We start from the raw sequence: 26,024 nt of genomic DNA, 5'->3' as shown, positions 1-26,024 counted from the left end.
ACTCATATTGCTCATGATAGTACCTGCACTCATTCCACATGAAATGCGAAGCAGTACTTTGTTGTATGTATTCCAAAGCACCTATGTATGCAGGGTAAAGCTAAAGTTTTTCACTAAATGTCATATGGCTTTGTTGGCTGTTTCATGAATGCCTATGCCGAAATTTGAGTAGGTCATTCTGCTATCACTCCATTCCTTCTCAGAATGGATCTGTTTTTGCACATTCCACCTAATTGTCTCATAATGTGGTAATAAATCAGATGTGACATTGTAAAACCAATGCAGTGATATATTTTGTTTTAAAATAAACAGCTTACTGCGAGCCACTCGTCACAACACTCGCTGTTAGAAGAATAGAACCGGGCTTCCATGAGAAAATTTGCATAGACAGGCAGGCTGCATTGGGCAGCTCCAATGTGACGCATTGTGCAACCCCAGTCACTCACCAAGGTTGTCTTTGCCTCACTGCTCAACAACGGTTATTACTTGGTGCCTCCGCACCAAGAGGTGATTTACGTTATGATGCCGCGTCAAGTTCTCCGGTTCGTCATTAGTCAGAAACAGCCTTGCCAAAGACCTTGATGACCCTTGGGTTTCACCTACACAAGGCAACCCCAGAGCACCTAGCCACCCGTGTCTTGAAGGCCATGGCCAACTCTCTTCTGTATGCTGGTTCATTTACCAGTTCTCTTCAGCTTTAGTAGTCATCATGAAATTAGGGGATTCATATTCTCATATGCTGCTTTTAATGTGACCCATTATTTTGTAAACTATGCCTGGGTAAGGTTATAACACAATTTTTTATTTACAGATAATGCAGTGCAGTTTTGGAGTAATGGCAGAGCACTCATATCACAGCCAGGAAGTTCTTAGTGGAAACCTAACAAGTCAAAAACATACCTTGCTAATTTTGTTTATGCTGCTTAAGCATGATGCCACAGAGCTGGCCAAATTCCTAGATCATTTTCTTACATGATGTTGTTTCCTCTTGGTGTTCCTTTTTGTGTGGCGCATTATTACCAGGCACAAGTTTCGAGTTGATCCAGATGACCGCAGTCACCGTTCAGTGAAAAAAACTTGGTGGTGAAAGTCCGCTCAAGTTCGCGCAGAAACTGCAAAGTGACATCAACCATGCAGGTGTAACTTCAGGTGTAACATCAGTCATCACCGCCAGACCAAACAGACGAAAAAGCTGCCAACTGTGCTAGGACTCCTGGCAGGCATTGCACTGTCACTACGCGGCCAGTGTGTGTGGCGTAGTTCCACTACCGTGAAAACCAGAATATAGGTTAGACCAGAATATAGATTGACCCCCCCCCCCCCAATCTTTAATTCTTAAGTAAAGAAAAAATAAAAAAATAACTGAAGCACTGAAATTCTGGTTGCTGCACTCCAACACGCTGCTTTTGGCTCCTCCAGTTTCAGATGCTTTTCTTATGATGCTTCAAATTCACGCTGTGCTGCCAGGTTGCCACGAGCGAGGGCTTTCTTTCTTCTTGAAGTCTATGGTGAACTGCCATTGGCTACCACTCACTTTCAAAGAATATTGGAAAAAAGAGCCCAGAACCAACACAACTTTGCAACAGGTGCTACAGGACAACCAAAACAACCAAGCTGCCCATTGTTGCAAGACTCCTATAATTTTTTTCCACCATGACGAATATATAAGATGGGGGTCGACTTTTTGCTGCGGGTTCTTGAAAAAAAGTTCTACAGTTAAAGCTCTATCTAACGAAACCCATTTTTACGAAGTTCTCGATCTAACACAGAAACTTTAATTCCCTGACAAGTACCCACAAGGTTCAATGTTGCCATCAATTCAAATTAACGAAACTAGCTTGCATTAAACCAGATTTAACAAAGCTTTTCTAGAAATAAAGTAGTAATAAAAGCTGTGATTTCTTTATAATTTTGACGCAGATGCATTTTTCTTCAAGAATGCACTCAATGCTATTGACATAAAACATCTAAGCACCCTAGTCACGGCCCTAGCTTTACTTTGACAAGGCTGCATGCTGCACCCATGCACTGAACAACGTACTCAACAGTCGCTAGCATTCTTACTTACCAGATGGCGCTAGGGGCGGCAGTAGTTGGGCCGCCCTAGCGGACTTGTTACATGCGCAGGCGTGAGTTACTGGCAAATACAATGCCGCGGTACCTTTTAGGTGCCACTACGTTACAACTTCAGATTTCAAAGGATTGAAAAATCCCTCACTCAATTTTCGGAACTACCCGATTTAACAAAATAGTTCGAGCTTGTTCATCACTTTGTTAAGCTGAGTTTCAACTGTACCTATATTCCAGTTTTTAAGGTAGAGTGTCACCTCACTAGACACTGGACAGGAGCTGCCAGGAACAAGTGAGTGGTAGCTGCCATTTTGGCGCAGTACCCACCACAAAAATGATTGGGTGCTGACAGGAACAGTAGACTGGGATGAGTGTCAGCCAGGTTAACAGCGGCAGCCGGAGTGACCATCCTTGACGAGAGCCTAGAGCTTGATTGGGCGGACCAGCCGCAGCCTAAGCCAGCAGGAGGCATGGCTGGCATGAGTCTGGCCCCCAAGGCCGGAGTATGCAACAGGACCAGGGACAGCAAGCCTCGTAGCAGCAACAGACTGGCATGGTTGGACCAGGGACAGCTGGCCTCATGGTCAGCAAGACTGGTGGCACAGTGGAACCATGCGCAGGGAGAAGACTGGACGATGCAGGGGAAAGGACAGGAAAGCCCATGAGGCATAGCTGGCTTGCCAAATAAAGATGCCCACCCAGCTGATCGCCTAACAAGGGACGTTTGCGAGGCTAAGGCTTTGGCAACACATAAGAGGGTATACTAGGCCACAAGGGCCTGTCACCGCTTTGATGTGCACCTTTGCACTGTGGCTGCATTTCTCTGTTTACCGGCACAGTAGGGAATAAAGTCCGGCTACCAGCTGGTAGAAGAAAGGCTGCCTAGGTGTGTTTCCGCAGGTTGTACAAGTGGCATTGTCTGGGGCCAGTTGTGTCACAATTTGCCTGCGAATCGTTGACTGCCTCCCCCTCACACCAGTTGCTGCTTCTGGCAACGAAAGGTTTGAGGTCCGAGACGTGAACTGGACCGCCGGCTGGTCTACCTTGGGAGTCAGCCAGCTTGTATACCAGAGGGGACATTTTGGTATCCGCTCAGTACGGGCCCAACCGTTTGGCCAACAGGCAGGCAGAGATGCCTTTGGCAGCATCACTCAAGACATGATTGCGTCGAAGGTCGAGACCGTCGAAACAGTAGTGAACGTCCCAATGTGATTGGGCCTTCTGTCTAGCTCGCGCTTCTGCCAGGTTGGAACGAGCCAGGTCATGAGCCACATCCATCCGTGAGCGCAGTTCCACTGTGTAGCTGGAAAGGCCAGCTTTCATGGTGCACACCCTGCTGCCAGTCCGCAGAACGCGGTCCCTGGGGCTTGGCAGCTCTTTCCCGACATTGAGGAAAGCGAGCATGCAACCAGTCAAACAGTTCACTGCGGGTCACAAGGAGAAGCCCATATCATTAAGACGGACATTCCAAGCCCTGTGTTGCTGGGCAAAGGCCGCAAGCAAGGGCTTGCGGTTCTGGTTTATCCACTTTGTCCGGTTGGCCTGTGGGTGATACGTGGTTGTCTTGTGGTGCTTAATGCCAAAGGTGGCAGATGCATCCACAAATACCTTGACCATGAAGCAGAACACATTGTCTGATATCAGCCCTGCCAGAAAGCCGAAGTGGTTAAAGACCTCAGTCAATTTATCACAGATTGCGAATGCCATTAACTTCCAGTGGGGAAGAAGTTCAACCCGTTTCGTGAAGTGATTTTTGACAGCCAGGAGAAAAATGTAACCTCACCGGCTTCTGGGAAAGGATTCCATAATGTCACGGACCATGACTTGCCAGAGTAGCTGGATGTCGATTGGTTGCACAAGCCTGGGGTGTCCCCATATGAGGCTTCACACATTGGAACACGTGGCACAAACAGGCATAGTAAAGAGCATCACGCTTCATGCATGGCCAGGTAGTAGAGCGGCATAACTTTAAGGCCACTGGTATGTCGAGCCAACCGCGAGTCGTGGAAATAGCTCAAAGTGGCTTCCTGAGACTGCAAGGTATCACCACTTTGAATGACTTCTGGGGAGCCTCCTCAGATGGAATATAGCAAAGGAGAACTCCATTGGCATCAAGCACGTATCCAATGTGCCCGCAACACTACCAGCTGCATTGCACTCAGTGCCAACAGCAATACAAGCAGTCCGTGTGTGCTCGATGGCTTTGCCGCTCCGCTCCTCTTGGGAGCTCGACTCTTTGAGCCCATGAATGGTTTCTCTAAAGGTGGATCGCTTTGCTATGCCTTTAGTAGCTCTTGCCTGTTGAAGATGATACCAGAGGAGGTAACGAGGTCAACCAGGTAAACGTCTTCTGCCAAGGCTTTCAGTCTAGGGATCACTACGCTGTCAGTAATCACGCCATTTGAGCCATTGGTAGGGTGCCTCAATACCACGCGCTGGCATTGAGGCACCCTAGCCGTTGGAGACACAGGCTCTAATCTCTATTGGGTGCGAATCGGTGCCATTTGAGTCATAAGAGACAAAGGCTCCGGTCTCTATGAGTGCCTTAAGTTCATGCTAGTCGAGTCATCTGAAACAGAGACTCCGGTCTTTGCTGAGTGCATGGGCTTCGCGCCTTTTGAGCCATTGGAGACTGAGGCTTTGCTCTCTACTTGGTGCAAATTCCCACGGTAGTGGCGGACCAAAAGGTCACATGCCAAAATGGGGGCGAGCAACACAGCATCAGCCACCACATTCGAACTCCGTTTCCGGTAGTGCGCAACAATGTCTTACTGCTGCAGTGTCAACGCCCAGTGCACGAGGCGGCCTGAGGACTTGTGCAAGTGCTTCAGCCAGGTGAGTGCCACGTGGTCCGTCTCCACCACAAACGGCACTGCATCAACATTGCAGTCCAATTTCATCGGCATCGGGTATTTGAGGAAAGTGCAGATATTCTCTTCGTACGGCAGAACACGACCCCTGTTGATCACAAAGGCCAGTAGGGAAATGTGAGTCTCAGCTACTTGGGCTTTTTCAGGTCAAGAGTCAAATCCACACCACGCAACAATTGCAGTTAATGTCTGGTCCAGAGCAGCCAAATAGCATACAGATAAACTGGTAAAGGCCTCAGTGAGTGGTGAACGCAGTTTTCTCTGCATCAGCTGGCTCCATCTGAACATGCAGGTATGCTAGCATCCAGAGGGGTGAAGTAACACATATTGCCTAGATTAGCCACAATTGAGCCCACATTAGGCATAGGATAAGCATCCTTCCTCGTGACCTCGTTCAGGCAGTGGTAGTACACACACAGCCAAAAAAAAGCCAGCTCTTATGGGGTTCATTACCACCAGAGAAACCCAAGGACTGTTTGAACGTTGAACAATAAGCTCATCCAATGCCTGGTCAATTGCCTCTCTCTTCGCCACAATAATGGGGCAAGGGTTGCATTTCCACGCCATTGTCAATGCAATGTCGCTCAAGGGATCTGCAGCCCGGTCGTTCACTGAACATTGCACTGAAACGAGTCACCAGCAATGACAGGCGTGCCTTCCCGTGCACCGACAACTTGTTGGACAAAGGCAGCAATGAGCAGCCTAAGCTACTGCTTAAGGAGGTGGTTGTTGGGGTAACTAGAACCTTGACCGCTGTAGCAGCGCAATGCTTGTGACAAAGCAGTTCGCACTGATAATTTTCTGCTGTGCTGGCCAAGGGGCCAGCATCTGGTGTATGAGGGACTGCCGTGGCCAGCAGGAGTGCATGCAGCAGAGGGTTGCAAGCGGTCAGAAGGGCCTGCCCTGTAGCCTCCACTTGCAATGTCAATCACGATACCTGCGCGTGTGAGGAAGTCGCATCCCAGAATCACGAGCGCGGAAAGACCCGAGAGATGCACAAAGCACTGACGGTGCACTCGATTCTCCCAGCACACAACCGCACAAGGCAGCTGCACTGCTCGCGGGGTGGAAGGCAGTGCTGCAGGCACAAATGAGCCATAACCTCTTCGCCAAATAGTGAGACCGAAGCCCCGCTATCCAGCAACACCACAAACTGTCGACCAGCGATCATAAGGTAAAGGAAAGGTGCTGGCGTGCGAGATATTCAGTTCCAGTATGACATGCCATTGGAGCCAGAGGTTGTGTTGCGCCACGATGCACTACTACTGTTGCCGCCAGTGAGGGGGAGCTCACCGGCGCCTCACGTTGGTTCTTCATTCTATGGGCTCACGGCCTCACGCCGTTCCCCAATGGGCGAGGAGGCTCTTGCGTCAGGTGGTATGCATTGCATGTTCAGGCAATATAGCCGGGTTCATGACAATGGTAGCAGACAATGCCTACGTCCGACTGAGGTGACCTGGGCATGTTTCAAGCACTAAGCGGTTTCTGTTCGCCAGCCAAAGGGGCAATGCGATCTGATTCCCCTCGTGCACAGGGGTGTGCATGCGTTCCCATTTACATTGGCCGTGTGGTGTAGAACAATGCCCAGGAGCACTGTTCTACCCCACACGGCTCACGAAAATGGGAATGCATGCACGCCCCTGCACGCCAGGGGAAATCTGATCGCGTTGCCCCTTTGGCTGGCGAGTAGGGGTCCAGAGCATGGTCAGAAAGGTCTTGCGCATCACTGTGCTCTCATGGCTGAGTCCGTTTTGTATTTTGGGTAATTACGGGGTTCGAGAGGTGGACGGCCGCTGTTAGTAAGTCGCCCTGAATCTGCTTCGCATCAGGGCTCACCCTGTGAGCAACGGTCAGGAAAGGGCATGATGCTCCTCTACTCCACAACGTACAAATGCACTATGGCATATGGTTCGTCAACTCTCCAACACTGGTTTATTCACCCAAGGTACAATACAGTGCAACAGTGACGGTGCTTATGGTCAACGGCTCGCCGCAAAACCGATCAAGTATGCGCACCCGCTGCTCTAGGGCTAACCGGGTAACGGTCCACCAAGCGCGAGAACGAGAAGTTGCAGGAGCAAAGGTACCACATAAACAACCCATTGCGTGCCTGTGAGCATCTGCCGCAGTGATGAAGTGCTCATCAGAGGAGAGCTCGGGTGGAGAGGGTGCCTGGGGGCTGCCACTCGGGAGGCCAATCAGGGTGCATTCTGGTGACGTTTGTTTGCCCGATGACTCAACCCTGGGAGGAAGAAGCACGGTTTACGCTGTAAATTAGCTCCAGTGCACTAGCCATGTCTGCCATGTTGCCATTACGGCGGCGGTTCCCGGAGACCGAGCTGAGCACAATCCAGATACATCACGATGGACATACAATCTGTTCCCAACCGTGGCGCATGCTAATCAGTCATGAGATGATGAGAATTGCAGCTTCCGCACTGCTGTTTTGCAAAATAGAAACCATGGCTAGCTGATTAATTAAGTAGATAAAAGCATGTTGATGTAGTAAGCATATGTTTATTTTTCTTTTGATACCGTCAATAATTTGGTTAATTTGGACCAACGTTTAATAAGGCTTCGACTGGGGCTAGTTGGTATGACATCATTCTGTTTACTGTGCTATACTGTTAAAGAACAAAAGGAGACTGACAAACATGTGCGCAACTTTCAGCAGTTTATTATTCGCTAGTGCACATCAAATATATATGCGATAGGGTGATTGATAGAAAATAAACAACATCAAATGAAAGTAATCTATGCACAATGACAAGTATGGCTTGATCTGACACTTGTCTATGAATTTAAAAGCTGTTTCTCCCAGCACCACAGAAGGTGTGCTAATGCGGTTTCCCGAGCAGTCTTTTAGCATAAAATAGGCTTCCAAGATTTCATGTGCTTTTCATTAGACCTGCAGAAAGCCAAAGCCTTGGTTTCATTGAAGATAGGCTTGCAGCCACGTGGTGCATAGTGTAATTTCTTATGTAAATAGCTTCTTCTACCTCTTTGGTTCGGGATCGGCAAGCTTCACGGACGTTCCGCGAGTGTGCCGATCCATGCTTCTGCGAGACCATCTCGCGAGGGCTCGTTTGAACGCCCCACCGTTTGTGTGACGTGCGAACGACTAGGCATTGGGATCCAACATGGGGCGAACATTTTTCTCGTTATCCGGTCGCGGTGAGTCGGACTTCCTAGATTTGTCGCAGGCCCATCGGCATGTTCGGCATGTTTTGTGGATAGCAACTCGGCTAGCAGGTCTATGAAAGGTACAATAAATGGCCTTGTGTTTGTTTGCACTACTGTGTTGTAGTTCCTTTGTCCCAAGAGCACGGGTGAGAACACCACATCTGGCTGCCCAATGTGGACCTCTTGGGGCATCGAACAATAGCTTTAACAGTTTTGTTTTGTTCGAAACCTTTGTTTGAACGGAAGCGTAGGGCTAGCGTGGATTTTGATCGCTAGCGTCGGCGGCGTGCTTTCTTGAGTGAGGCGACCGTGGTTGTAGTGTGTTTGAATTTTTCACTATGCTAAGCCTTTTCGCAAATGATTTTTTTTTAATGACATTCGTCAGTACGAGAGCCACATGGTCTACATCCTGGGAGAGCAAGGCTTAGCGCCTGCGGAACATTGGCAAGCCTGAAGCGAGTGAGTACGGAAGCCTCGTGGGCGGTCCGAATTTCTTATGTAAATAGCTTCTTCTACCTCTTTGACTCTGATGAAGTTGCGGCTCTGGGAACCGGGTGGCCGCGGGCCACGGGTGCCGCTTCGGGCTAACTGGCATTGCGGCCTGGCACCGGGCGCTCCAATGCCGTCTGGGACGGTGGGCACCGTCAAAACTCGGATGCTGTATTCACCGAGCGGGGTAGGGCCACATAACAGAGCTGACGTCTCGTTGCAGGTGCCTGTATTGCGCCCATTATAGGTGTTGTTTTTTGGTTACTAGTTGTTGTCAGGGTAGCGACGCTTTAGGCCTAAGGCTTTATGAAGCTGCCTGTTGCACACGGAGGGACACAGCCTGGTGCACCATGGCGTTGAGGTGTTGCACTTTGCTCCCCTCATTCTAGTTAGCCTCGTACGAATTAAAATTACTCTTTTGACTCAAGGAAGCGAGTTTCGTTCACGTGAACTTGGCATCTGAGTAGCTACCCGATCTTTTGCTAGCCGAGTTGAACATCGTACCACGTGGGCGATGCGCATGTAGAATTTCTCTCACTTGCACTACTTTAGTGTTTGCCGAGTGCATTGAGTTTACGCAGCGTGATCGGAGTCACTCCTGGTTTGTTGTTACCTGCACATCGTCTGCGCGGCTGCATCGGACTACGATCGAGCCACCTTGGGCAATGGTGATGCTCTGGCCAGTTCGGTTATAGTGGCTAGAGGGGGAGGTGTCGGCATCGGCTGGGCTGCGCCGCGTACGGCGGTGCAGCATTTTTTCATGACAATAGGTGGCGCTTGCGTCGTCTCCGAGATGCCTAGCGTGAGGTTGTGTTTGAGCGGAGGCATTGGTTTGAGCAATCTCTCCGGCACGCGCCTCGTGTAGTTAGCTTTGTCTGCCCCGCTTTTGTTTGCTAGTGCATGACGGATCCTGATGGCAAAACAACAGAAACTTGTTTTGCTCCTGGATGTACCACTGGATACGTCTCAGTCAGAAAAAAAAAGGAAAAAAGGCCTCTCTCTTCGCCGTCCCCGCCAATGATGAACGCCGCCAGGCTTGGGAACGTTCCATTCTGCGAGCAGACAAGCCACTGGACAAGAACTGTGTTGTGTGTAAAGTTCACTTCGACGAGAGGTTTATAGTTCACAGCTGCACACATGTAATCAACGGTGAAACAGTGGAAATTTCCTGTGATCGCTCTTCTCCAACACCCGATGAGGTTCCAACTTTGTTCCCCAATGTCCCTGCATACCTTTCCAAGAAGCTACCATCGAAAAGAAAGACAGCTACTTCGACTGGATGTGTGCCGCACAAGCGAAAGAAGGTCGACCATTCAGATGAGCGTGATGACAGTGTAGTCAGTGACGTCCCATCAACTTCGCATTCTGACAGCAGCAAGGGAGGCTTGGACAGTGTTATAGAAGTAAGCCTCCCAAGTATGTTCTGGGCAAGGCACATGATTTCAAGGGCTCCGAAAGTTGTGGCATTTTCTTTGTGTGCATCGAGCGGCGAAACATTGTGCTTTCAGAAGTTACTTTTGTGCACTAGTACTGATGTAGATTTCCATTGCACTGCATATGTGCAGGGATCATTGGTGAAAAGCATCAATGTTAGCAATGTTATTGATGTGAAGGAGTTGCTGTTTCAGATAGATGCTATGAGTCCCTGTGAAGGGTTAGAAATTCTCAGAATTGATAATACAAAAACAAAACACAAAGTTTATGGAGGGAAGCGTTACAGCCTCAGATGTTGCAGAATATCCTAAAATGAGACGAGGTGCTTGCAATGCAAGTACCTTCGAAAGTTTATGCTGAATCAAGCCTCCTACAAACGCACACGAGGAAGACAGGCTAACTTGTCACGCAAGCTAGTAAGAAAAAATGAGCAACTTCGTCAACAGAGGCTGAGCATTGGCAAGCTGAGTGACACGGTCAAAAAAATGAAACGGGACAATGAAGCTACGTCTACTGCTCATTTTGAAACAAAGTTGGCAAGCCTGTCAAGAAAGCAGCAAATGCAAGTCAGAACATGCTTCGAAGCTTCAACTAGGAAAGGCACAAATGGTATGAAGTATGAGCAAGAGTGGATCTTGGAATGCATTGTTATGCATATGAAGAGCCCACGACTTTATGACCACATTCTAAAGCACAAAGTTATGTTTGTCCCGAGTCCTTCATGCCTGCAGTCTTACATCCGCAGGTACAAAAGTGGGTTTGGAATATAAATTAAAAGGTGCTCGCGGCAGTAGCCAAGAAGGCAAAGGGCATTGACGTTCGACACAGACATGGAGGCATCCTTATTGACGAGATAAAGCTCTCAGAAAACTTGAGGGTCAACAGAAATAGTCTGATCGATGGATTTGTTGACCTTGGCAGCTACACCTCTGGAGGACAAGCAGGGGTGCATTGTGACCATGGGCTGGTGATTTTGTTTCAGCCATTCACCGGCAAATGGCAACAAATTCTTGGGGTTTTCGGCTTGCGAGGTAATGTGAAAGCGGATCTGCTGTCCAGAATAATTGTTGATACTGTGATCTGCTCTGAGAAATCTGGACTCTGTTGATTTCGTCACATGCAATGGCGCTTCATGGAATAGAAGCATGTGCAAAATTTTTGGCATTAGCGGAAGTCTAAAAAATATGGTGTCTAAAGTACAGCACCCAGTGGATACAAGTAGATACCTACATTTCATTTTGGATTTCCCTCATCTTGTTAAATGTGTGCGTAATTCCATAGCATCGAAAGGGCTCTTGACACCTAATGGAAGAGTGGGCAACGAGTACATGAAGGAAGCTTGGAAGTTTGACACTGCAAGTACAGTACGGCTGAGAGCAATGCCACATGTAACCATGGCTGTTTGCCAGCCAAATGGATTTGAAAAGATGCGAGTGAACCTGGCGTTTAGGTTCTTCAGCGACGAGGTATTGAGGGGCCTTTATATATACAAGAATGAAGTGGAGACCCGCTATGGTCCTGGCAGTACAACGGCAACCTCATTGTTTGTATCTATGATGAGGGACCTAATTGATGTGATGACGTCTAGGTACAGCCGGAAGAGTTTGAGACGAGGCAGTGAACAAGCCAAACACATCAAAAAGTTCTTGGATTTTCTTGATATGTGGGAGCAAGCAATCGGAAAGCAGGGTGGGTTCCTGAGCCAAGGAACAGCTGAAGGCCTCCGTGTAACCCTCTCCAGCACACTCTCCCTGTTGACTTACGTCACAGAGACATTAGGCTTCAATTATTTGATGACCTCACATTTGTGCCAGGACGCCCTTGAAAATCTGTTTGGTATATTAAGGCAAATGTCAGGTTGCAATGACCACCCCACCCCAGCGCAATTCTTGATTTCTGTTAACTGCCTGAGTTTCTATAGCTTGGCCCGGTCACCTACCAGCGGCAATACGTCACAAGGAGTTCTCAGTAGCCTGCTTGACCCACGCCACTGCAAAAATTTGGTCGACATGCAAAGGAAGCTGCATGATCTCCTGGATGTGAGCCACCTAAATGAAGTTCACAAGATGGTAAAGGCACGTGATGCGATCCCAGATCATCGTGAAATGGTAGGCTCAAATAGCGACTCTCGCATAACCTACTACGTTAGTGGGTATGTGGCCAGAAAAATGCTAATTAGAACAAAGTGTGAAGAGTGCTCTCAGCTGTTGCTTCATGCAAAAGACTCTCGCTTGTTTCCGGAAGAGTCGTGCCTAACCAACCACATGGATAGAGGTGGCCTACTTTACCCATCTCACGCACTAAAAGACTTGGTTGCTGCGATGGAAGATGCCTTCACGCATTGTTTCAGCTTCAAAAAGTTGAAGGCTGACAGCATTATGGACCTGATTTCTTGCCTGTCAATAAATAAGCTGCATACGGTTGGCTGTGCACAACATCGCGTAGAAATCACCAACCAAGTGATACGGTTTTTTGTTATCACGAGGTTGCACTTCCTTGTCACAGGAGAGAACGCATCGAAGCAAGGGAAACGAGAAAAAATGAAGTACCTCAAACTGGCGCTCAACATAACTGCAAAGTTTATATCAGCATCCAAGACAAAGCATCTGAATATGTATATAGAACAGGAATTGTTCACATCACATTGTATGCCCAGAAATATCTGCATATCTGAACAGAACTTCCCACCCGACAAATTATTATCGTTTGCACTGCACCTTGTTCATCATTTCTGGGTATATACCTCCAATATATATTGAATTTGCGCTCCATTTTGTGTCATATTGTTTGTTTGAGAGCTAGCAATCATGTATATACAGTGGATCATGTGCATTATTTTATTAACAATAAATATTCTTTTTTTTTTCTAAGTCATTCTTGGGATTTTCTGAGTGATGCCACATACGTGGACTTGGTTCTTTGCTGGTTTATAATATTCGAAACCAAATTTCTCTTTGCGCTCTCATTATGCTCAGTTTTGACCATTGGTGTCTACAGTTCAACCTTTCATTGCAAAATTAAATAAACTTGAAATAATCCTGGTTCACTCGAGTTTCAAGTGCCGAGGTGCACACCATCTAGTAGACGATTAGGACAAGCGCCTATAGCTCATGGCGCTAATAAAGTCACGCCAGGCAGAACAGCATACGGCACCCTATAATAGTCCCTTAAAATGAAAATGCTGCACTGGCAAACCGCAAACGACCACCTACTGCGGAAGCTTTCTCTGTTCAGAGGAATCATGGGTTTCATAAGTGTTGCACTGAGCGCGAAGCTAACGCACGGCGATAAAATGACCAAAATTTAGTAGTACGTCAGGCCAGCTGCAGTGATAAAGTCGCCTAGCCTTTAAAATGATTTTCCGATACGCGTATTGCGCCCCAACAAGCCGCGGAGCGAGAAAACACTTCACAGCGGAACCAAACAACCGCAGCGGACCTTAGCCAGCGTACGGAATGCATCTCGGAGCCGACAGCAGCGCCACCACATCGTCCTGAAAAAATGCCGCCTCTCGGGCACTCCGATGCCGACACCTCCCCCTCTAGCCACCATAGTTCGGTGCAGCGACTTCGGCGGCCGCCTGTATCCGGCTCACAACCCTCGGCAGCAGAGAAAACAGCCGGCGGTCACTAACATCTACTGCGGCTCTCGCCAGCAGTGCGCGTTCGTGCGAGTGACGTTTGCTCGTACCGACTACGGCGTCGCCATTTCAGGAGTCCTGGCCTGGAATCGTGCCGTCGAGGCTGCAGGGCTGCTGCTGTGACCAGTGGACGCTAGCGGTGTACCCAAGGACAATGTCGGCTCGCATGTTGTGGACAGTGTGTGGACATTTCCTCGGCGTGGCCACTGTTGCATGTACTACATTGTTCGCGAAGCACGCGTTGATGTTAGACCGTGTGACATGTTTCGCCGGAATATGTAGTGATTTAAGGTTGGGGGGGATGCGGGGATGCGTGACTCCCACGCATCCCCCGATATGTTGTTTTCCCGCATAGCTCCCATCTCCTGTAATCTGGCTTCGCCGCGTGGCCTGGTGCCCGCGGCAGTCGGTGTGGTTGAAGCGCATTGCGAGAGCTGGCACGAGTGTGGCTCTGCTAATGCCACCTAAAGCCTGGGATACATGGAGCGAAAAACCGGCGTCCAGGCGGCGAAAAACGCCCGGCGTCGAACGCTCGCCCCTCGGCGTCCAAAAATTTGACTCCCGCCGGCTATCCGGACCGATCGGAAAAACCGACGCCCGGCGATCGACGCCGGCGGAAGTCGCGGGAGTGCCTCTCGTGCTCACCAGGCGTCGCGACAATCGAACTCCCACCGACTTCCGGTGGCCGCCGAACGTTTTGTGTGTTTTTCCTTTTTAGCTGGTGCCTCCGTGGGAGCGTCCGTCGCGCGGCCGCGCGGAGTGACGGAATGTGGGCGTTTGCGCTTGTTTGGACGCGCACTTTTGGTCTCTCTGCGCGTGAAAAGGACACCATCGATCGTTACAGCCGAATATTGAATGTTTCAGAGCATTAAATGAAGAGTACAAATTTGTGTATACATATTTTTCTTCTACAAACTTAAGTGGCGTGCTCACGAAAGAGATAATTATATATGCGGTACAGTTTTCTTACCAACCCTTTCAAAAATTGCAATTAGTGTGAAATATCCTGCTTAAAACCTTTATTCTGCGTAAGTGCTGATTATTACTCGAAATGCAGGAAAATAAGTGACAGCAAAGGTAAACTTTGCCCATATTTACAACGTCAAATTGCAGTAAACTCGGCGGACTCCAATAAGTACATCATGGAAGTCTAAAAAAGAAAAAATTTGGTGCCGATGTGCTCAATAACATTTCCTCGTTTTAAGAAGTTAACTTTCGTCGGGGGTGATGGGGCATTATACTCTTTGAATTTACTGGTGACGCCAGCGTCACTATAACCGTCGCGTGGGTGCTATGAGCTAGCACTGGCTAATGTGAACAATATTTCGTCTTTTCGCAACTCTTGGTGGTGCTTGATTACACAGATTGCGCTCTTCTCTTTTCCAAGTAGTAGGCTTCCATTCATACTCTGGAACATCGGGAAAGATTGTTGATGGCCCCGCATCGTTTTTCGACTGAGGCACATCATCAAAAATGGCCGGTAGCAAGAACGAGAAAAGAAATTAAACGTACGAAAGCAAATAAAAAAAAATGCGTACACTAAATAAAGTAACTTTTATAAATTGCTGACTTCCGCGTCACAGCTTGCACATGCTGTTGTCGGCGTACGTATAGAAAAAGCGATGCTAGCAAAGATATGTCACGATCGACGACACGCCACACGTGGTCCCGAACTACCGCTTTATTTTCCGGCACGCCAACCTTCCGCACCACACAACCACACTCCGAGTTTTTCCCCTTTCTTCCACTCTCCTCCCGCACGCTCGCGCCGCTGTCCTCCCCGCACTCACGCCACCTGTTCGTCGCTCAGTCAACTACCGTCGATCCCGCGCCTGGCCTCCGAGAACCGCGGCTCCTCGTCATGGGTCTTGGGCTGGCTTGCCGCGGGTCTTGCGCGTCACAACTCTCCCCCCCCTCGAATCGTGAAGCTGTGCTGGTAGGGAGGGGCCATGGCTCATGGTAGAGCATCAACTGATCAGCATGGGCAGTAGTTCGATGACGTCCTGTAGCAGGATCGCTCAAAACAAAGTTATTGTCACCTAATCGTTTGATTACACAATAAGGTCCACTTCGCCGCGGTGCCAATTTCGCCGAAACGCCCTTGGCCGCATCACTCAAGGTATGGGAATCCAGGAGCACAAGGTCACCCTCTTTGATGGTTGTTGCCTGACGATGACGGTCGTAACAGGATTTCTGCACCTTCCAAGCAGCTGCCTGATGTGACCGAGCATACTGGAGGGCCTCTCCAAGGCACCGCTGGAGTTCCGCAGCAAGTGCATGGTGTGCTGCTTTTGGAGGCTCTGTGTCTTCCTTGTCGCTTGTAGGTTCCCATGGGGTGCGCAACTCGCGGCCGTAACACAACAATGCTGGAGTATATCCGGTGACAACACTCTCGGCAGTACGCATGGCAAGGGCGATCTCAGGTATGTGCCGGTCCCAGTCTTTGTGGTTGGAGCAGTATGCCCGTAGACACTGCTTAATTGTGCCATTGTGACGCTCCACCATTTGGCCAGCCGGCCGGTAAGGCACTGTGTGGCGATCTTTGATGCCCCAGTGTTTCAAGAGGTTGCGCCATAGTGTGCTAACAAAGGGCTTGCCATTGTCACTGGTGATGGCCACAGGTGTGCCATGGCGGCAGAAGACTTGCACCATGCACTCCAGTATTTTCGCACTTGTTGCTGCTCGTAGAGGGAAAAGCTCTGGGAACTTCGTAAATTTGTCAATAACTACCAGCAAGTATTTGTGGCCCCGGGGTGTAGATGGCAAGGGCCCGATAATGTCAACACTGAGCTCTTCCATGGGTGATGTTGCCCACTGACTGCTCATGAGGCCCTCTGGTTTCTTGCGCCGAGCTTTTGTGCGCTGACAGACAGTACAGCACTGCACATACTTTGATATATCTGCTCGCATGCCCAGCCAGACGAATCGTGCAGCCACACGCCTCAGAGTTTTGAAAAATCCAGCATGGCCTGCAGTGGGATGGTCGTGGGCCACCTTCAGTGCCAGCTGCCGCAAGTGACTAGGTAACCACGCTACCTTGTGGTTGCCTCTTTGCTGAACCAGCAATCCGCTTGGCTGCAGTTCCGTTGTTTCGGCCAGATCACGAAAGAGGCGATGATCAGGGTCCGAACTTGGGAGCTGAGTCCCTTGGACCACTGCCTTCAGCTTTAAGAGGCGGTCATCACGAGCCTGTTCTTGTACCAGCTGTGTTGTGTCACTCAGCAGCGAAGAGTCAACCTCCGAGGCCACAGCTACTTCATCAAATGTAATTTTGCCTTCAGGTTCTGGAGCAGCAATGGGGAACAGCGTCTCATGTAGGTTGTCACTTGGGTTGTCTTCACACTGGAGAGGGGCTCTACTCAAGGCATCAGCGGGTATGTTTGCCAGCCCTCGTCTGTGCTTGATTCGGCAGTTGAAGCCCTGCAGCCGAAGAACCCAACGCTTGACCCTGGGTGAAGCTTGGTCGGTATGAAACATCCATGCCAGGGAGGAGTGGTCACAGTGTATTTCAAACTCCGTAAATTCAAGATATGCCCTGAACTTGTCCACTGCCCAGACTACTGCCAGGCATTCCCACTCCTGGACAGTATAATGGCTCTCGGCTGCTGTAAGGACTCTGCTAATGAAGGAAACAGGCTGCAGACCATCAGGGCCAGCCTGCAGCAGCACAGCTGCAATGCCAATGCCACTTGCATCTGTCTCCACCACAAAGGGTCGATTTAGATCTGGGAGGCTTATAACAGCATCCTGAGCTAAGGCCTGCTTGAGTGCAGTGAAAGCCTGTTCTTGGCACTCCTCCCACTGCCATGGCTCGTTCTTCTTCAAAAGGTTGGTCAGTGAATGTGCCGTCAGTGAAAAGTGAGGGATGAAGCTTCTATAGTAGCCGGCAAGTCCCAGGAAGGCTTGCAGCTGCTTAACTGTACTGGGTCTAGGGTAATCCAGCACTGCACGCACCTTGTCCTCATCTGGTCTGCACTGCCCAGGGGAGATGATGTGACCTAAAAACTTGAGGGACTGACGGCAGACCTGTACTTTATCTGGATTAATCGTAAGGCCAGCACCCTCAATGCGTTGTAGCACTTCCCTTACATGTTCAACATGTTTCTCCAGTGTCTCTGAGTATACAAGGACATCATCTAAAAATGCCATAGCAAAGTGGTGATTGATTCCCTGCAGCACCCGGTCCATTAGGGTTTGAAAAGTTGCTGGACCACCTGCCACCCCGAAGGGCATCCTCGTAAATTCAAATGTACCTTGATGGCAAATGAAGGCCGTTTTAGCTATGTCAGCCTTGCAAACAGGAATTTGGAAAAACCCTTGGGAGAGATCAAAGCTGGAAAACCACATTGCTCGGCCCAACTGCGCTAGCAGCCAGTCAGTTCGAGGCATTGGGTAGGCAGGTACTCGGGTGCGTGCATTTAACGGACGGTAGTCCACAGCGAGCCGGTAGCCTCCAGACTTCTTTGCAACGAGCACTGGGGCGCTAGTCCATGGGCTGGTGCTTCGTCTTATAAGGCCCTGTTGTAGGAGGTCATCCACACAGCCCTCAATGATCTTCTGCTTCTTCGCATTCACTGGACGTAGCTTGCATCTCACGGGCGCACTGTCCCCCGTGTCAATGAGGTGCTGAGCCAGGGTGGTACATCCCGCAACTGTAGTAAACAGATGGTTAAAGTCATCGAGAACTTTACTCATGCTTGGGTGTAGTTCCCTGGTGCCAGCCTGATGCATGTTCTCTATGCCTGGAACTACAAGCACTTCTTCAAAGAGGCTGTGCAAGTGGTACGACTCTCCATCTTCTATTGCAAGTGCTGTCGCTGGGTCCTTTTCACGCTTAGCAAATGGCACCATGCACTGTGGATCGGTTCCAATCGTCCACCCACCCAGCGATACATGTAAAGAGATGCCTGTTGCTGTTAAAAAATCTCTGCCCAGCACAATGTCCCGACACAAGTCTGGCACACACAGGAAGCGTTGATTGCGGCTGCTTGTGGCCCACTTTATTTTGCACTTGAGGGAAGTCGTCGACTGAGACCAACCTGTTGCCAGGCGGAGTGCTTGTTCCTGTGTCTTGGGTTTGGCGCCCGCCTCGACCGCTACCCTTGCCGCCGGCAATCCAAGCAAGCTCACACTCGAGCCTGTGTCCAGTAGGGCCTGGAACGTCGTCCTCCCGATCTGCACTTCCAGGAGAGGCTCCTTGTTGCCGGCCAAGGCCGCTACTTGCAGCGCAGTCTCGTAGGTGCTTGCCGGTGCAGCACCTACCGTCCCCCGTTTCCCGTACACTGAGAGCGGATATGTCCGATCCCGTTGCATTGGTAGCAGCGGGGTGGGCCGCCACGCCGACCTGTAGGGCACTCGCGGGCCATGTGACCGACGCCTCCGCAGCGATGGCAGTTGAATTCTCTTTGGTCACGCGGCTGGTACCTTTGGTGCTGTGACGGCGTTGAGAGATGTGGCGTCCTTGTGGCGAATGCGGCCAATCCGTGCAATTGGTCTCGGTGGTAGGAGGGCTGTATCGCCGCGGGGTGCAACGGCCAGGGGGATGCCGCCGGCGGATACTGGAACGGCGCGGCAGCCGCTGTGATCAACCCTCCGGGTTGTGTTCCCGGCACGCCGGCCACGTTTATAGTCGATTGGAAGGCCAAGTCTCTCGCGACTTGGTCAGTCGGGGGTGGTGGTGGCTTGTACTGCATGCGCCTCCAGAAACGCTCCATGAGACCGTCAGCGGCCTTCGCCAACTCCGCGAGACTGCCGAACTGTCTTCCCTCCACCAGATCCTGGAGTTGCGGGTGCATCTGCCGCAGCACGCGGTCAACCTTTTCCGACTCGGGCACTTCGCCGCTAATCCGGTCGTAGTAGGCCGCGATGGTATAAATAAATTCCTTTAAATTTTCTTGGGGATGTTGCGTCCGGTGCTCCAGCTCTTGTTTCAAGCGGCGCTTCGCGTCAATGGAGGAGAATTCCGCAATAAACGCCGCAGTGAACTCCTCCCACGACGCAAACGAGTTCACGAATCGCCACCACAACTTCGCGCTACCTTCCAGCGCAGCAGGCACAATGTGCGTAAGCCTCTTGTCAGCTGCGACACCGCTGACCAAACAAAACGTTTCAAGCCGGTCCAAAAATTCCTCGGGGGACTGATGGTCGTTGAACCCCTTAAACCTTGGAGGCTGACCTGGCTGACCGCCTGTGGAGCGCGGAGCGCAGTCGCTCACCGGTTGAACCGCCGCCGCCGCTGTCGTAGAACCCATAGGCACTGCCTCGGCCGCCATCAGTCTTTGTCTGACAGCTGCCGCGATTTGCTCGCGTTCCATGGTAGATCCGCTCGTCTGCCCCAGCAGATGCTGTACCAATTGTTCGGGAACGTCCACTGTCTCCATGTTCACGTAGATCCCGGACGGGCCCCCACTTGTCACGATCGACGACACGCCACACGTGGTCCCGAACTACCGCTTTATTTTCCGGCACGCCAACCTTCCGCACCACACAACCACACTCCGAGTTTTTCCCCTTTCTTCCACTCTCCTCCCGCACGCTCGCGCCGCTGTCCTCCCCGCACTCACGCCACCTGTTCGTCGCTCAGTCAACTACCGTCGATCCCGCGCCTGGCCTCCGAGAACTGCGGCTCCTCGTCATGGGTCTTGGGCTGGCTTGCCGCGGGTCTTGCGCGTCACAGATAGCATACAAAGGGACAACTGAAACTGCTACGCTAAAAGCCTAATGAAATCCAGAAGGGTACACGGCAAGCTGTATGCCCTGAGGTGAGCGGCAGACGAAACTAATGAGACACACATGGTGACGCACGGCACCGGGGAGCGTCCAAGGAGCGCACATGTGAAGATACCGAAGGATTCTGCTTCCACGTGAAATGCCGAAAGGCGTGAGAATAGTTTACAGAGAAAGCGGGTGTTCCAGACAAGCCAAACGTTGGTACGAAGAGAAAGCGCCCACTCGGTATACGGTTGTCGCGGATACAAGAGGTGCGCGGAGGCTGCACAATATCCAAGTGCTCTAGGGACAGCACTGCAACCATGGCAAAGTCATCGAAAGCAGCGAGACTAGAATACAATGATAAGCTCATTTCAGCAGTGCAAATACGTGGCATAATTTGGGATTGTGGTCGCCAGGACTACAAGGACCAGCGAAAGAAAGCTGCGGCATGGACAGAGATCATCGCCGATATCGGAACCGATCCGGAAGGTAAGTTCACAATGTTGGTACTGATGAAAACAAATTTATATGCGGAAGTGATCACCCGATGATACCACCCTTTGTGCTTTCGGTACACGACCGCGTTGATTTATATATTCGTCGCGCCAACTTATTGTCGTTCTAATTGTAGGATAGTTATATAATTCTTGCGCCCTTGATGTCCCATCAAACTCATTCCTCCTGCTTTCCTGTTGTTGTTTTATTTCTTTTTCATTCCCCTTTATCTCAGTATATAGTTTTCAAAACCAGTGCGCGATCTATGTGTGCGTGCACACACGGAATGTTTTGGGCGCCAGGACGCGTGTTTGGGTGCAGCAGCTTCAGGCGCTGTTTACACCGCGCGTTTAGAATAGTAAGTATTCTAAATTTTGTTTTTTTTACCAAGTTACTTTAGGATCACGCTCGGAACGAGAGCCGCCCATTTCACGCCAAATATCGATAATTCTATCCTCTCCAGCTGCAGTACAAAACGCTAGTTCTTGGAGGAGGCTTTAAAACAGGAACTGACACTGAAGTAAACATCAATAACCACAATTTATTTTTACGCAAAGTAAACGTCGCTCTTGGAGATCCACAAAACCTTCTGCAACGCCTGCACTCCGCGGTGATCGCAGGTGCCCGCTCACTCAACGTAGCCAGACCCGCCAGACAGCGCAAAGCCAGCCCGCTAAAATGCTCACAGCTAAATGAAATGTGTAGAAATCATTGGTAAGCGCCTCTATGAAACTTTTTTCGAAGTTGTTTAGTCATTAACAACTAATAATACAATAAAAATTCAGCTTATTCTTTTTTTGTTATCCAGAAACACATTCGCAAAGTCTGGCAACAATGCGGCGGGCGCGCGGCGGCATCCGCCCGTTTGTCGCTGCATGTAAGCGAAGCCAGCGAACCACCGGCGTCGTCCCGCCGCGTCTATTTCCGCCGCGCGATGTTCGCCGTGAAAGAACGCTCCATGTATCCCGCGCTTAACAGTGGGGTTACTTGGGCACGGAAAGGAGAAGGCTCTTTCTCTCTGGCTTGGGTTCGTCAGGAGGCGCGGACGTCCCGCGCGTGCTCCGCTCTATGCTTCTGCGAGACCGTCTCGCGAGGCCTCGTTCGGACGCGCCACCATTCGCCCGACCGTACGCGCAAACGACCAGGCGTTGGTGTCCAGCATGGGGTGAACATATTCGCTCGTTATCCGGTCACGGTGAGTCGGACTTCTGCAATTTGTCGCGCGCCCATCGGTATGTTTTGTGGATAGCAACTCGGCTAGCAGGCATTGGTCTATGAAAGGTGCAATAAATGCCCTTGTGATTGTTTGCACTACTGTGTTGTCGTTCCTTTGTCCCAAGAGCATGAGTGAAAATCCCACACAGCCTATCTGCCCTATGTTTGATTTTCCGCACGTGAAAGTGATCTTGTAGACAATGTTATCGACACATTCCAAATGCCTGTCTGCATGCTTTATTTCGCATTTGTTTCTGGCTGATTTTTCTATGCTATTATTTGCTTTTTCGCATAGGGCTTTCATCTTTAAAGGAGGCACACATGTGTGTCAGTCTCTTTTTGTCCTTCGTGTAACAGTATAGCACAGTAAACAGAACGATAATTCACTTTTTTTGGTCCCTTGAAATCTGAATTACTTAATTCTTACTGTATCAGCATTCAGTGGTACATGTGTCCTTAGTGTAATAAAAACAGACTGCGAAGGGCTATAGTGATAATTCAAGAAACTGCACCTCCTTATCCGATAGCGACACTGAAGACATGCTCATGTGCTTTTCTTTCATTCTTGCAATTTCTTAAGCCTCAATAATTTATCTTGTCATCTTATACCCGTGTCACACAGGCATTTGGAAGGCCTTCCAACTGATAGTCGGTTGACTCAAAGGTCAAGTTCAAGCTGCTACGCAGGCGGTTTCGAAGGCCGCCGAGTCAATAGTTCTATCGAGTCAGCGGAGCACCCTACAACTCTATCGAAATCTGAATGGCCTTTGAGCAACAGAAGCGGAAACAGCACTAACATGCCCTCTCGTTCACAGTGTGCTCTTACTCACGGTAAGAAAAAACAAATCAAACCAAATGCTCTAAAAATACTATATATAGAATATCATAGCAGCCTTGTCATCTTGAGCCTCTGTCTCTCTGTCACCCTAGCAGCAGAGCAAGAGTGCAGTCATAGCGCACCATAGCGCACTTTGAAGTTTGAAACATGTAAACACACACCAAAACGGCAGTCGCATCGAGCGGCGCAAACGTTGCTGCAGTTTCGCTACTCAACAACTTAAAAACTAAACTTATATGTATGGCAATGTATAAACAAATTTTTTTAATGTATAAACAAAGATGAAAGAAATTATAGTGCTTTTAAGTGGTTTTAATGTTGTTTAACTTTTCGTGACATGAAAACGAAAATGAAGGTTTGCAGCGCCACACAATTTTGCAAGAAACGCCTAAACCACTCAACGGCCTTTCAAAAGTGCCGTGTAGCAGCACGATGACTCCTTTGAGTCGATAGAGTTGTGGCGTTTTGAAGGCCGTCGACTGGAAGGCCTTCTAAATGGGCCCGTGTGACACAGGTATTACTTTGGGACCAATTGAAAATATATAGAAGTTTTTTCAAAGATTTGTGCACAGCCGCACTCTCGGCAATGTATGCCTAAATGGCCTGACGTAGCTTTTATAGCATTTTAATGATGCTTGCGTGCATGCTACTAATACATTAACATGTCTGACCAATATATGTTCTTTTGCCCAACAAGGGCATCGAATACAAAACGTTTTTACAGGATCCACAAATTGTTTTCAGTGCTGTATAAGGCAGATGGTTGTCTCTTTCTTGTCTGAGTTGACCTTCTTGTAGATTTCATTGCACTAAGTGGGAAAATTATGTGGAAGAAAGAGAGCCCAGGTGGACAAGACAGACTCTCATTTCTTGCAGAGTTTCTCCAATCATTCAGGGGCAGAAGAAGCTGTGTCAACTGCTTACTTTCTCACTACCCTTCTCGCTACCCGCTGCAGGACTCGAACAGAGATTTAGTGAGACAAAATTGTATTACTGCACATTTTGAAGGTTTTGCACGCGTGGATGGGAATGGAAGTTTAGGAGTAGGGTGAACTGAGCAAGTTGATAGATAAAGGAATGGAAATTGCCTTATTGCCTCTTTGCTCTGCACATTGTAATCATGAATCCATACCAACTAGCCTGCCAACTTGCTTTAGCTAAAAATTAGCTACCATAGTGACGCTTGGTTGCTTTTCTGCTGAGGAAAGTGGATCACACAGCTGGTCAGTGGATTTTGCCATCTGTTGTAAAACATTGCTCACTACTGGGGATTGTAACTAGACATGCTAACCAGTCACTTTGTTGTACAGGGCAGCAGACGGATGGCATAAATCTCAGCAGCAGGAAATACACGTGGTGCACAGTGCAATAGTCGTTCACAGCTCAGCTTTCAATGCACACAAGAAAGAAGTCATGGCTGGACACCTCTGTCCAAGTGAATGCAGAGTCTGAAAACACAACACATGCCTTGGCCAGTACTTGCCAAGATTTTCTGCTCTTTTTGTACGAATTTATAAATGGCTGCACCTTTTTTGTGCGTGAGCCTCGTGTTAGGCATAGCTGTGCCATGGTTTCTACTCATGTTTTGCAGCTGTGCAGGGGCTTCCCCATTGGCTGGTTTCTATGTACCAGTAGTGACTAGAAGGCTAGGGCATGACAAAAAAGTGTAGCTACATCTTCGTTGTAAATGTAAAACCGCAAACCACCACCAATAATAATAATGCGCTGGAGTAAATGCTTACTAGTTAACTCTGTGACATTTCTAGTGCAGCAATATAAACTGTGTTCTGTGAGGAGCCCCCACCGTTTTCAACTACTGTGTGCACTCCAAGTTGATTTTGCATCTATGCAAATTCAGTTGATGCATTCATGTACAGACACCTACTGCATATTTGTGCATCATTTTTCTTTCCTGTCAGTGGTTGCTCTCTAACACTTGACACATCTCCATTAGCTAGGTCTACTTTGTCAACAGCTATTGTTTCATAGTATTGCATTATTGGTTTGTTGCCCTAGTTGCCAAAAGTCTGCAAAAAATATTCCTGCCCATCTTTTCTTTTTCTGTTTTTACTTTTGCAGGTGTTTGTGCCATACAACATTTTGTGACTGCCATCATGTTGTTTTCAAGCAAGAATTCTCAACATTGTTTGATGAAGGTTTCAATGCCTTCAGCAGTGTACATAACAGTAGCTCTGTGTTGCGTACCAACTGATGTGTAGACATGTACACAGCACCATTGTTGAATCCTGTTGCATCCACACTGTGTAAAAAGCTTCCTAGCTTTGTCATTGCCATTTTACAGAGATAAACTCATAGCAGAATGGCCATGTTCAATTTTCTTATTGTTTCGCAGATTTATTTTTGAAACGGTGTGTCAGACCACTTGTGAAATCGGTTTATTCTTGTTATTTATGTCATGGAGGAAGTAATGAGTGTAACAGTGTTAATCAGGAAGCAAGAAATGTGATCTATTCTATTTATTGACCTTTTAGGTATGTATTATAGTGTGAATAAACATGCTCAGTGCAAGGGTCAGGTTGAAATACTTTGTCAGGGCTAACACTCTATTCTGCTTATCATGATACCTATAGCATACATCCAAATGAATGATGATGATCCCTGCTTGTCAAACACAGTCCGTATTCCTTTTTGCATATTCAGTGGGCATTCTCTCCATAACAGTACTAGTACAGCCATGCCTAACGACCATAACAATGCAACCGTGCGTGTTGGTGTGTATAAAAGCAAGAATTTGCTATTCAGACTGGTTGAGCATACCTGCAAGCTTTCGTGTTACTGAATGGAACTGCTGCGACCAAGTAATGTGTGGGGTGTGAAATGCCATTGTTATACACAGAAATATCCACGTCATGAAGTTGCTGCTACCACCTTTCCTAAAACAGTAGCACCTCATTGATACGTTCCCATTGCGACCGAGAACAACAAAATGACCCAATACAGTTACGATATTTTGCCATTCATTCATTCCTGCAAAACACAGTCTTTCAGCACTAACTTTTATGTTGTACATTTTCCGGCCACTAGATTCCATGCAAACAAGAAAAGGCGTGAGGTGCAT

General features: G+C 48.9%; 1 protein-coding gene across 3 annotated transcripts in view; it reads left to right on the top strand.

Annotated features, from left to right (window-relative positions):
* The window catches only part of LOC126529762 (G-protein coupled receptor-associated protein LMBRD2B), a 342,033-nt gene extending 316,545 nt beyond the window's left edge, over positions 1–25,488 (top strand). For 2 of the 3 annotated variants that reach the window (XM_050177266.2, XM_072284303.1), the window contains exon 15: positions 25,025–25,488. The gene's annotated coding sequence lies outside the window, so the exon portion shown is untranslated. Of the gene's footprint in view, positions 1–1,023; positions 2,783–25,024 lie in introns of those variants that run through there. The other variant, XM_050177265.3, reaches the window with a different exon arrangement.
* Positions 25,489–26,024: the final 536 nt, after the last annotated feature.

The sequence above is a fragment of the Dermacentor andersoni genome, chromosome 9 (genome assembly GCF_023375885.2).
Source record: "Dermacentor andersoni chromosome 9, qqDerAnde1_hic_scaffold, whole genome shotgun sequence".
NCBI lineage: Eukaryota > Metazoa > Arthropoda > Arachnida > Ixodida > Ixodidae > Dermacentor > Dermacentor andersoni.
This window is presented reverse-complemented; position numbering and strand designations above follow the sequence as displayed.